Source organism: Salvelinus namaycush, chromosome 3 (assembly GCF_016432855.1).
Source record: "Salvelinus namaycush isolate Seneca chromosome 3, SaNama_1.0, whole genome shotgun sequence".
Lineage (NCBI taxonomy): Eukaryota > Metazoa > Chordata > Actinopteri > Salmoniformes > Salmonidae > Salvelinus > Salvelinus namaycush.
Genome location: NC_052309.1, coordinates 86851092 through 86863867, shown reverse-complemented (window position 1 = coordinate 86863867; position 12776 = coordinate 86851092).

Below are 12776 nucleotides of genomic sequence, written 5' to 3'. Positions count from 1 at the left end.
GGAGCTCTACATGCATAATGCATGACCTCTCACTGTAACAGTACACACGTGTCAAGAGTCTCCCATCATCGCCACTCTGCTCGATAGATCCACTTCCAAGGTACGGGGCTCCCCAGTGGAGACCCCCACTCAATACGGGGACAGGAAATCAGCACTGACGGTAATGAGGCTGGAGGAAAATGCTCCGAAACGGACCAAACTTCTCCCTTCCCTTCGAATGATTCTGTGGTTTACATTTCAGATTGATCATGGTCTGTTTCGGCTGTCAAACACACTGTTCGCCGTCTGCCTCATTTGAAAAGGGAACAGTGATTTGTGTCCATCTTAGTGACACTGCTGGTGTCTTTCTACGTAGGTCTATACAGTTGGCACGTGCATGTCCATACCTTTTTATTATATTGTGTCAATGCTGTTTCTCAATGACTTTCTCTCTCTCTATTATTCAATTCCATTCAATGTAAAATACGTTATTCATCCTAGAAAATAATAGAAAATAATAGAATGTCTTCTCATCTCAAAGCCCCCATCAGGAGGCCCAGAATCCCCCAGCGAGCCAGTCAGATCAGTCTGTATCTCCACTCACATGTAGCTGCTGTCTCCCACATCCGTCTGGCCCTCCACTTCCTCTTCAGGGACAGTCCCATTCCAGTCTGGCCCTCCACTTCGTCTTTATAGTCAGTCCCACTCCCGTCTGGCCCACCACTTCCTCTTCAGGGTCAGTCCCACTCCCGTCTGGTCCTCCACTTTGTCTTCAGGGCCAGTCCCACTCCAGTCTGGTCCTCCACTTTGTCTTCAGGGTCAGTCCCACTCCAGTCTGGTCCTCCACTTTGTCTTCAGGGTCAGTCCCACTCCCGTCTGGTCCTCCACTTCCTCTTCAGGGTCAGTCCCACTCCAGTCTGGTCCTCCACTTTGTCTTCAGGGTCAGTCCCACTCCCGTCTGGTCCTCCACTTCCTCTTCAGGGTCAGTCCCACTCCCGTCTGGTCCTCCACTTCCTCTTCAGGGTCAGTCCCACTCCAGTCTGGTCCTCCACTTCCTCTTCAGGGTCAGTCCCACTCCAGTCTGGTCCTCCACTTCCTCTTCAGGGTCAGTCCCACTCCAGTCTGGTCCTTCACTTCGTCTTCAGGGTCAGTCCCACTCCAGTCTGGTCACTCCACATCCCCTTCAGTGTCAGCTTGTGTGCTGCTTGTTTTGGTAAACAAACCCAGACCTGGGTTTAAAACATATATGTATTCTTTCAAATTGCCTGTGTGATTCTAGCAGAGCCCTCCTCATTAGACAATTCACCTCACATGCAGGGCGTGACCTTTCCCCTCCCTGACCCAGCAGACTAGCAGGAAGTGGAGGAAGGGAAGTAGCAGAGGAGCTGAGCCTAGGGGGTTTGTTCCAAGACAGCGGATGTAGCAGCAGAGGACGAGGACCATGTGTGGTTTTGATATCCGTTGTGCTGCCGGACAGGAAGCAGAGGTGAACAGCAGGCGGAATGATCTGTTGATCATCTGGGATGCTGGGGCCCCACAGCATTGCAGCAACATTCCTGCAACGGAGGAGGATGTTATTTGTTATAGGGGGACCCAGACCAGACATTGCCGTAATAGACCCAGTCCCAGGCAGACACCTTGAGACTACAAACACCCCCCCAGAACAATTTAGCAACATGCCAAAAACATTTGAGTAGCCATGATGAATAGATAATTTGCTATAAGGGACATAAAACAGACAAGGCCATACACCATGAGACTGGCCATAACAGACCAGAGCACCATACACCATGAGAATGGCCATAACCAAGCAGAGCTCCATACACCATGGGACTGGCCATAACAGACCGGAGCACCATACACCATGGGACTGGCCATAACAGACCGGAGCACCATACACCATGTTACTGGCCATAACAGACCAGAGCTCCATACACAATGAGACTGGCCATAACAGACCAGAGCTCCATACACAATGAGACTGGCCATAACAGACCAGAGCTCCATACACCATGAGACTGGCCATAATAGACCAGAGCTCCATACACCATGAGACTGGCCATAACAGACCAGAGCTCCATACACCATGAGACTGGCCATAACAGACCAGAGCTCCATACACCATGAGACTGGCCATAACCAAGCAGAGCACCATACACCATGAGACTGGCCATAACAGACCAGAGCTCCATACACCATGGGACTGGCCATAACAGACCAGAGCTCCATACACCATGAGACTGGCCATAACAGACTAGAGCTCCATACACCATGAGACTGGCCATAACCAAGCAGAGCACCATACACCATGAGACTGGCCATAACAGACCAGAGCTCCATACACCATGAGAATGGCCATAACCAAGCAGAGCTCCATACACCATGGGACTGGCCATAACAGACCGGAGCACCATACACCATGGGACTGGCCATAACAGACCGGAGCACCATACACCATGTTACTGGCCATAACAGACCAGAGCTCCATACACAATGAGACTGGCCATAACAGACCAGAGCTCCATACACAATGAGACTGGCCATAACAGACCAGAGCTCCATACACCATGAGACTGGCCATAATAGACCAGAGCTCCATACACCATGAGACTGGCCATAACAGACCAGAGCTCCATACACCATGAGACTGGCCATAACAGACCAGAGCTCCATACACCATGAGACTGGCCATAACCAAGCAGAGCACCATACACCATGAGACTGGCCATAACAGACCAGAGCTCCATACACCATGGGACTGGCCATAACAGACCAGAGCTCCATACACCATGAGACTGGCCATAACAGACCAGAGCTCCATACACCATGAGACTGGCCATAACCAAGCAGAGCACCATACACCATGAGACTGGCCATAACAGACCAGAGCTCCATACACCATGAGAATGGCCATAACCAAGCAGAGCTCCATACACCATGGGACTGGCCATAACAGACCGGAGCACCATACACCATGGGACTGGCCATAACAGACCAGAGCTCCATACACAATGAGACTGGCCATAACAGACCAGAGCTCCATACACAATGAGACTGGCCATAACACACCAGAGCTCCATACACCATGAGACTGGCCATAACAGACCAGAGCTCCATACACCATGAGACTGGCCATAACAGACCAGAGCTCCATACACCATGAGACTGGCCATAACAGACCAGAGCTCCATACACCATGAGACTGGCCATAACCAAGCAGAGCACCATACACCATGAGACTGGCCATAACAGACCAGAGCTCCATACACCATGGGACTGGCCATAACAGACCAGAGCTCCATACACCATGGGACTGGCCATAACAGACCAGAGCTCCATACACCATGGGACTGGCCATAACAGACCAGAGCTCCATACACCATGGGACTGGCCACAACAGACCAGAGCTCCATACACCATGGGACTGGCCACAACAGACCAGAGCTCCATACACCATGGGACTGGCCACAACAGACCAGAGCTCCATACACCATGAGACTGGCCATAACAGACCAGAGCTCCATACACCATGAGACTGGCCATAACAGACCAGAGCTCCATACACCATGAGACTGGCCATAACAGACCAGAGCTCCATACACCATGAGACTGGCCATAACAGACCAGAGCTCCATACACCATGGGACTGGCCATAACAGACCAGAGCTCCATACACCATGAGACTGGCCATAACAGACCAGAGCTCCATACACCATGGGACTGACCATAACAGACCAGAGCTCCATACACCATGAGACTGGCCATAACAGACCAGAGCTCCATACACCATGGGACTGGCCATAACAGACCAGAGCTCCATACACCATGAGACTGGCCATAACAGACCAGAGCTCCATACACCATGAGACTGGCCATAACAGACCAGAGCTCCATACACCATGGGACTGGCCATAACAGACCAGAGCTCCATACACCATGGGACTGGCCATAACAGACCAGAGCTGCATACACCATGGGACTGGCCATAACAGACCAGAGCTCCATACACCATGGGACTGGCCATAACAGACCAGAGCTCCATACACCATGGGGCTGGCCATAACAGACCAGAGCTCCATACACCATGGGACTGGCCATAACAGACCAGAGCTCCATACACCATGGGACTGGCCATAACAGACCAGAGCTCCATACACCATGAGACTGGCCATAACAGACAAGAGCTCCATACACCATGAGACTGGACATAACAGACCAGAGCTCCATACACCATGAGACTGGCCATAACAGACCAGAGCTCCATACACCATGGGACTGGCCATAACAGACCAGAGCTCCATACACCATGGGACTGGTCATAACAGACCAGAGCTCCATACACCATGAGACTGGCCATAACAGACCAGAGCTCCATACACCATGGGACTGGCCATAACAGACCAGAGCTCCATACACCATGAGACTGGCCATAACAGACCAGAGCTCCATACACCATGAGACTGGCCATAACAGACCAGAGCTCCATACACCATGGGACTGGCCATAACAGACCAGAGCTCCATACACCATGGGACTGGCCATAACAGACCAGAGCTCCATACACCATGGGACTGGCCATAACAGACCAGAGCTCCATACACCATGGGACTGACCATAACAGACCAGAGCTCCATACACCATGAGACTGGCCATAACAGACCAGAGCTCCATACACCATGGGACTGGCCATAACAGACCAGAGCTCCATACACCATGAGACTGGCCATAACAGACCAGAGCTCCATACACCATGAGACTGGCCATAACAGACCAGAGCTCCATACACCATGGGACTGGCCATAACAGACCAGAGCTCCATACACCATGGGACTGGCCATAACAGACCAGAGCTCCATACACCATGGGACTGGCCATAACAGACCAGAGCTCCATACACCATGGGACTGGCCATAACAGACCAGAGCTCCATACACCATGGGACTGGCCATAACAGACCAGAGCTCCATACACCATGGGACTGGCCATAACAGACCAGAGCTCCATACACCATGGGACTGGCCATAACAGACCAGAGCTCCATACACCATGAGACTGGCCATAACAGACAAGAGCTCCATACACCATGAGACTGGACATAACAGACCAGAGCTCCATACACCATGAGACTGGCCATAACAGACCAGAGCTCCATACACCATGGGACTGGCCATAACAGACCAGAGCTCCATACACCATGGGACTGGTCATAACAGACCAGAGCTCCATACACCATGAGACTGGCCATAACAGACCAGAGCTCCATACACCATGGGACTGGCCATAACAGACCAGAGCTCCATACACCATGGGACTGACCATAACAGACCAGAGCTCCATACACCATGAGACTGGCCATAACAGACCAGAGCTCCATACACCATGAGACTGGCCATAACAGACCAGAGCTCCATACACCATGGGACTGGCCATAACAGACCAGAGCTCCATACACAATGAGACTGGCCATAACAGACCAGAGCTCCATACACCATGGGACTGGCCATAACAGACCAGAGCTCCATACACCATGGGACTGGCCATAACAGACCAGACCTCCATACACAATGAGACTGGCCATAACAGACCAGAGCTCCATACACCATGAGACTGGCCATAACAGACCAGAGCTCCATACACCATGAGACTGGCCATAACAGACCAGAGCTCCATACACCATGAGACTGGCCATAACAGACCAGAGCTCCATACACCATGAGACTGGCCATAACAGACCAGAGCTCCATACACCATGAGACTGGCCATAACACACCAGAGCTCCATACACCATGAGACTGGCCATAACAAACCAGAGCTCCATACACCATGAGATTTCTGCATAAATTGGTCATACATTTTGATCTGAACTTTATCTAGGTCACAACAATAGACAAACAGTCTGCTTAAACTAATAATACACAAGCAATGATATGTTTTCATGTCTTAATTGAATACACCGTGTAAACATTCACAGTGCAGGGTGGGAAAAGTATGTGAGCCCTTGGATTTAATAACTGGTTGACCCTCCTTTGACAGCAATAACCTCAACCAAATGTTTTCTGTAGTTGTGGATCAGACCTGCACAACTTTCAGGAGGAATTTTGGGCCATTCATCTTTACAAAACTGTTTCAGTTCAACAATATTCTTTGGATGTCTGGTGTGAACTGTTCTCGAGGTCATGCCACAGCAGCTCAATCGGGTTGAGGTCAGGACTCTGACTGGGCCACTCCAGAAGGCGTATTTTCTTCTGTTGTGTTTTGGGTCGTTATCCTGTTGCATCACCCAAATTCTGTTGAGCTTCAATTGGCAGACAGATAGACTAACATTCTCCTGCAAAATGTCTTGATACACTTGGGAATTCATTTTTCTGTCAATGATAGCAAGCTGTCCAGGCCCAGAGGCAGCAAAGCAGCCCCAAACCATGATACTCCCCCTCCACCATACTTTACAGTTGGGATGATATTTTGATGTTGGTGTGCTGTGCCTTTTTTTCTCCACACATAGTGTTGTGTGTTCCTTCCAAACAAATCAACTGAAGTTTCATCTGTCCACAGAATATTCAGCTAGTAGCACTGTGGAACATCCAGGTGCACTTCAAACATGCAGCAATGTTTTTTTGGACAGCAGTGGCTTCTTCCATGGTGTTCTCCCATGAACACCATTCTTGTTTAGTGTTTTACGTATCGTAGACTGGTCAACAGAGATGTTAGCATGTTCCAGAGATTTCTGTAAGTCTTTAGCTGACACTCTAGGATTCTTAAGCTCATTGAGCATTCTGCGCTGTGCTCTTGCAGTCATCTTTGCAGAACGGCCACTCCTAGAGAGAGGAGCAACAGTGCTGATCTTTCTCCATTTATAGACAATTTGTCGTACCGTGGACTAATGAACATCAAGGCTTTTAGACATACTTTTGTAACCCTTTCCATCTTCATGCAAGTCAACAATTCTTAATCTTAAGTCTTCTGAGATCTCTTTCGTTCGAGGCATGGTTCACATCAGGCAATGCTTCTTGTGAATAGCAAACTCACATTTTGTGAGTGTTTGTTATAGGGCAGGGCAGCTCGAACCAACATCTCCAATCTCGTCTCATTGATTGGACTCCAGGTTAGCTGACTCCTGACTCCAATTAGCTTTTGGAGAAGTCATTAGTCTAGGGGTTCACATACTTTTTCCAACCAACACTGTGAATGTTTAAATTATGTATTCATTGTAGACAAGAAAAATACAATAATTTGTGTGTTATTAGTTTAAGCACACTATGTTTGTCTATTGTTGTGACTTAGATGAAGATCAGATCAAATTTGATGACGAATTTACGTGTGCAGAAATCCAGGTAATTGCAAAGGGTTCACTTACATTATTTACAGTGGCAAGAGAAAGTAACTGTGAAGTTGTTCCTGATTCTTTACACAGCCCCCATATCAAATCAGAAAAGTGAACTCATCTTTTTTAACCTGTGACAGACTACAGGCTCTATATACCGATACTCAGATATCATTGTATTTTGTTTCCCACTTGTTAGCTCTTGTTTGCCCCAGTCCTGGTAAGAGGGAAGGTCTCTCTCCTGCACTGGCTGTATTTGGATCTCTGGGTGTACAGTATAGCTCTAAGTGGTGGACAGGTCTCTGGGTGTACAGTATCAGGGCTAAGTGATGGACAGGTCTCTGGGTGTACAGTATCAGGGCTAAGTGGTGGACAGGTCTCTGGGTGTACAGTACAGGGCTAAGTGATGGACAGGTCTCTGGGTGTACAGTATCAGGGCTAAGTGGTGGACAGGTCTCTGGGTGTACAGTACAGGGCTAAGTGATGGGCAGGTGTCTGGCCTGCAGGGAAGTCTAGCTGCAGATTGTGTGGCGCTACAGACCTGGGTCCACCACCATACCTGGGTTCAAGTAGTATTTGTTTTCTTTCAAATACTTTAGCTGCGCTCTATTGAGCTTGTACTGCTGAGAAAGAGACCAATGGAATTGTCACTGGAACTTTGGCACTGTATGGCACTACAGCTAGGTTCAATCACACGAGCAATGTATTTGGAAGAAAACAAGTATTATTTGGACCCAGGTTTAGTCCAGCACTGCCTTGGCCTGCCTTGGGCTGGGCTGAGGTTTTTACATCTGAATCTGAGAGGGTCTGGGTACTTTGTCCATGTATCTCAAGTAGCAGACCCCTGCAGTGTCTGGCCGGCAGAGCCTCAGCTGTGCCAGCCTTCAGAAGGCCTGTCAAAACAAGGCTTTTTATTTGAGCGGGGTCCTAAGTGAGTGGTGGTGGTGAGCCCAGGCTCTGACATTGACAGATGGCCCTGTCTGCCGAATATGAATTTGCACCAGCGTATTACGATCCGAGATAACTTTATTTATACAATGGGAGCCTGACGATAAATACAAATTCATATTCCAACACCTGATGAATTCAAACAAACTCATCTGTTCTCCCGAAAAATAATTTTGTCTCCCACTTTTTCCGAGGCGAGTATAAGAGTAACAGTGTGGTTTTGCCTGGTTCATAATAGTCTGCCTGCTTTCGGTTGCTGCAGAAAACCATTCGTCTTCTCTGAGGTAACAAAAGGCTACCTGTGAGTGCAGGCGGGGATCATGCCACACGTATGTAACATGATCGGGCCGGCTGATGGACTGCGAACAGCGTGGGTAGTGATTTTAGAGCGCCAGGCTGATATTGTCACATTTAGGAGAGCATGACCTATCTGTTTCAAGAGCTCTCAAGTCAAGCATGTATGCCAAAGTAAACAAACATGTGTGTGTGTGTGTGTGTGTGTGTGTGTGTGTGTGTGTGTGTGTGTGTGTGTGTGTGTGTGTGTGTGTGTGTGTGTGTGTGTGTGTGTGTGTGTGTGTGTGTGTGTGTGTGTGTGTGTGTGTGTGTGTGTGTGTGTGTGTGTGAGTGTGAGTGTGGAGATGAAGAGGGTAAAACCACACAGTCTTGTCAGAATCATGAAAAGCAGACTGCGTTGATGACAAGGTGGAGGTGTCCAGAATAACCTGATCCCTCATTCTCTCTCCCAAGGGAGAACCTGCAAGCTTGCTGGTTTCCTGTTTTTGGGGACAGAACCACAGGTCTGTGGCATATCTCAAGACGCTCTGTATCACTGTGCACCAGCCCACGTCAGGGACCACGTCCCCCCGATCTCTCCTACGCTCTCTCCGCCCTCCACTCCACTCTTTGATTCACCGCCAAAGCAAACAGGGGACCGCTAGCCCCCGTTCCCATAGCGACAGAGCTCGGGCCATGCACAGCGCTGGCCTTGAAGATTTGAATCTAGCAGTAGGCAGGAAGACAAACAAAGAGGCCGATTCAGGCCGAGCTGCTTTGGACGCAGGCAGGACTTTCTGCTGGACACTGTGTTCGAGATCAGACTACACATGGAGAAAACCTTCCAATGAACTAGAGACTTATCACGTCCAATCAGGCGAGTGATATTAACACATCCTGTCACTTGGTGAGGCCCACTGAACAAAGAGGTTGCTTGTCAGAGTTGGATGGTTCCATTATTAGGAGCGTAATAGGAAAGGATATAGCGTTAGTTGGTGTAATTAGCTCAGTGTACTGTTGAGAGGAACAAAGCGCCTTCTAGTCCAAAAAAACAGCCAGCCACACACAGAAATGGCTCTGTCTTTTGAAAGGGAAACTGCAAGAATAAAGCAGGTACCTTGCCTGGTTGTGTTATGTGTTATTTTTCAGTGTTGACTCTGTTTGTATTTCCTACAAACATGATCGTCCTCTAGTCCAAAACCTGACCTCCACCAGGTCATACAGTGTCTCCTCTAGTCCTAAACCTGACCTCCACCAGGTCATACATTGTCTCCTCTAGTCCTAAACCTGACCTCCACCAGGTCATACATTGTCTCCTCTAGTCCTAAACCTGACCTCCACCAGGCTATACAGTTTCTCCTCTAGTCCTAAACCTGACCTCCACCAGACTATACAGTGTCTCCTCCTCTAGTCCTAAACCTTACCTCCACCAGGCTATACAGTGTCTCCTCCTCTAGTCCTAAACCTGACCTCCACCAGACTATACATTGTCTCCTCTAGTTCTAAACCTGACCTCCACCAGACTATACAGTGTCTCCTCTAGTCCTAAACCTGACCTCCACAAGGACATACAGTGTCTCCTCCTCTAGTCCTAAACCTGACCTCCACCAGACTATACAGTGTCTCCTCCTCTAGTTCTAAACCTGACCTCCACCAGACTATACATTGTCTCCTCTAGTCCTAAACCTGACCTCCACCAGACTATACAGTGTCTCCTCCTCTAGTCTTAAACCTGACCTCCACCAGACTATACAGTGTCTCCTCTAGTCCTAAACCTGACCTCCACCAGACTATACAGTGTCTCCTCCTCTAGTTCTAAACCTGACCTCCACCAGACTATACAGTGTCTCCTCCTCTAGTTCTAAACCTGACCTCCACCAGACTATACAGTGTCTCCTCCTCTAGTTCTAAACCTGACCTCCACCAGACTATACAGTGTCTCATGTAGTCTTAAACCTGACCTCCACCAGACTATACAGTGTCTCCTCCTCTAGTCCTAAACCTGACCTCCACCAGACTATACAGTGTATCCTCCTCTAGTCCTAAACCTGACCTCCACCAGACTATACAGTGTCTCCTCCTCTAGTTCTAAACCTGACCTCCACCAGACTATACAGTGTCTCCTCCTCTAGTTCTAAACCTGACCTCCACCAGACTATACAGTGTCTCCTCTAGTTCTAAACCTGACCTCCACCAGACTAAACAGTGTCTCCTCCTCTAGTCCTAAACCTGACCTCCACCAGACTATACAGTGTCTCCTCTAGTCCTAAACCTGACCTCCACAAGGACATACAGTGTCTCCTCCTCTAGTCCTAAACCTGACCTCCACCAGACTATACAGTGTCTCCTCCTCTAGTTCTAAACCTGACCTCCACCAGACTATACATTGTCTCCTCTAGTCCTAAACCTGACCTCCACCAGACTATACAGTGTCTCCTCCTCTAGTCTTAAACCTGACCTCCACCAGACTATACATTGTCTCCTCTAGTCCTAAACCTGACCTCCACCAGACTATACAGTGTCTCCTCCTCTAGTTCTAAACCTGACCTCCACCAGACTATACAGTGTCTCCTCCTCTAGTTCTAAACCTGACCTCCACCAGACTATACAGTGTCTCCTCCTCTAGTTCTAAACCTGACCTCCACCAGACTATACAGTGTCTCATCTAGTCTTAAACCTGACCTCCACCAGACTATACAGTGTCTCCTCCTCTAGTCCTAAACCTGACCTCCACCAGGCCATAGAGTTTCTCCTCTAGTCCTAAACCTGACCACCAGACTATACAGTGTCTCCTCCTCTAGTCCTAAACCTGACCACCAGGCTATACATTGTCTCCTCTAGTCCTAAACCTGACCTCCACCAGACTATACATTGTCTCCTCTAGTCCTAAACCTGACCTCCACCAGACTATACAGTGTCTCCTCTAGTCCTAAACCTGACCTCCACCAGACTATACAGTGTATCCTCCTCTAGTCCTAAACCTGACCTCCACCAGACTATACAGTGTCTCCTCCTCTAGTCCTAAACCTGACCTCCACCAGACTATACATTGTCTCCTCCTCTAGTCCTAAACCTGACCTCCACCAGGCCATACAGTGTCTCCTCTAGTCCTAAACCTGACCTCCACCAGACTATACATTGTCTCCTCTAGTCCTAAACCTGACCTCCACCAGGCTATACAGTGTCTCCTCCTCTAGTTCTAAACCTGACCTCCACCAGGCTATACAGTGCCTCCTCCTCTAGTCCTAAACCTGACCTCCACCAGACTATACAGTGTCTCCTCCTCTAGTCCTAAACCTGACCTCCACCAGACTATACAGTGTCTCCTCCTCTAGTCCTAAACCTGACCTCCACCAGACTATACAGTGTCTCCTCCTCTAGTCCTAAACCTGACCTCCACCAGACTATACAGTGTCTCCTCCTCTAGTCTTAAACCTGACCTCCACCAGGCTATACAGTGTCTCCTCTAGTCCTAAACCTGACCTCCACCAGACTATACAGTGTCTCCTCTAGTCCTAAACCTGACCTCCACCAGGCCATACAGTTTCTCCTCTAGTCCTAAACCTGACCACCAGACTATACAGTGTCTCCTCTAGTCCTAAACCTGACCTCCACCAGACTATACATTGTCTCCTCTAGTCTTAAACCTGACCTCCACCAGACTATACAGTGTCTCCTCTATACCTAAACCTGACCTCCACCAGGCCATACAGTTTCTCCTCTAGTCCTAAACCTGACCACCAGACTATACAGTGTCTCCTCTAGTCCTAAACCTGACCTCCACCAGACTATACATTGTCTCCTCTAGTCCTAAACCTGACCTCCACCAGACTATACATTGTCTCCTCTAGTCTTAAACCTGACCTCCACCAGACTATACATTGTCTCCTCTAGTCCTAAACCTGACCTCCACCAGACTATACATTGTCTCCTCCTCTAGTTCTAAACCTGACCTCCACCAGACTATACAGTGTCTCCTCTAGTCCTAAACCTGACCTCCACCAGGCTATACAGTGTCTCCTCCTCTAATTCTAAACCTGACCTCCACCAGGCTATACAGTGTCTCCTCTAGTCCTAATCCTGACCTCCACCAGACTATACAGTGTCTCATCTAGTCCTAAACCTGACCTCCACCAGACTGTACATTGTCTCCTCTAGTCCTAAACCTGACCTCCACCAGACTATACAGTGTCTCCTCTAGTCCTAAACCTGACCTCCACCAGGCTATACAGTGTCTCCTCCTCTAGTTCTAAAC